Raw genomic sequence first — 1,261 nt, 5'->3', positions numbered from 1 at the left:
GGCTTATGCAATTAGGAGCTTTAGAAAGAGTAAGGTCATGCTGATATAATAGGATAAGTATTTATTTGATATTAAGTTCAATTAATAGTGCATCTTCTTTCAATTTTTAAATTTTCTTTCTTTCTTTTTCTTTCTTTCTTTCTTTCTTTCTTTCTTTCTTTCTTTCTTTCTATTTCGCTATTGTTTCTAGGCTCTATAATGACTTAGGCAAGTTATTAATTAAAATGTTGATTATTATACTTATCTGGAAACGGAGATACCATCATCATGAAGGTGGTTTTTCCAGGGTGAGGCTTATCCATTGAACTCTGGGTGTGCTGACCCCTATGATTTCCCCAAATGTGGGAAATTCCAATGCACAATTTGTGGTGGTGGTGCAGGACTGTGTTCCTACTCTCCCCAGTTTTATTTTTTCAATATTAAAATTAAATTTAAAACATAAAAAATAAAAATGTTGATTACTATAAATGGGATGTGAGACTTTTAAAACATCACTTTTGTACTTACATAGCTTTATTAAACAATAAATGGTGTAAGAAACCAGTCTATGCAAAAAAGTAGAGACAACTACCTCATAAAATTAATGTTTTTATTTAGGCAAGAAGAAATTGTACCGTTTGAATTTTGTCTAATATTGATGAAAATATCACTGAGAAATCTCAATACTGTAAATTTTAACTCATTTGATCAATTGAAATGGAACCAAAAACAAACAAAAAAAATCAATAAAATATCATGGGAAATGAGTTAGTATGTAATTTAAAATTTACATTGCTGATACAATGGTGGCAGTATCAGATCATCACTTGACTTTCTACTTTCAAAGAGTATAAACATAAAATCATCGTAATTTAAAAACCTCATGAATATTTCACAAATCAGATGTAGGTTATTATGATAATGAGCAAGAAAAGAAGATTTGCTCATATTTATAATTTTTGATGAAATAAAATTATCCCTTTTACTTTCTGCTTTTGTTTCACACATCTCCAAACAACTATAATACTATTAGCGCCTATATCAATTTTTTCAGTAATATAGTAAACACTAAAAAGAACTAATGCAGTCAATGAACTAATTTTATTTAACAATGGTAGGAAGAGAAACCTTTTATGCAACTTTAACAACTGTTTGCTCTTAATCTCTTTTCTGTTTATATCACGCTTCTAAGAAAATAATATATGACATAAGATATACTAAAATATTTTTAATCTAGAAGGAAGAGTTTCACACAAAACATACCACAACCTCCCAATAAAGT

General features: G+C 28.5%; 1 non-coding gene across 1 annotated transcript; it reads left to right on the top strand.

Annotated features, from left to right (window-relative positions):
- Positions 1-236: 236 nt before the first annotated feature.
- LOC117084755 lies at positions 237-399 on the top strand. The gene has a single exon (XR_004437653.1). It is a non-coding gene; the product is annotated as a U1 spliceosomal RNA (small nuclear RNA).
- Positions 400-1,261: the final 862 nt, after the last annotated feature.

The sequence above is a fragment of the Trachypithecus francoisi genome, unplaced genomic scaffold (genome assembly GCF_009764315.1).
Source record: "Trachypithecus francoisi isolate TF-2019V2 unplaced genomic scaffold, Tfra_2.0 Lachesis_group0, whole genome shotgun sequence".
Lineage (NCBI taxonomy): Eukaryota > Metazoa > Chordata > Mammalia > Primates > Cercopithecidae > Trachypithecus > Trachypithecus francoisi.
The sequence above is the reverse complement of the archived record's forward strand: the minus strand, read 5'-3'. Positions and strand labels throughout refer to the sequence as shown.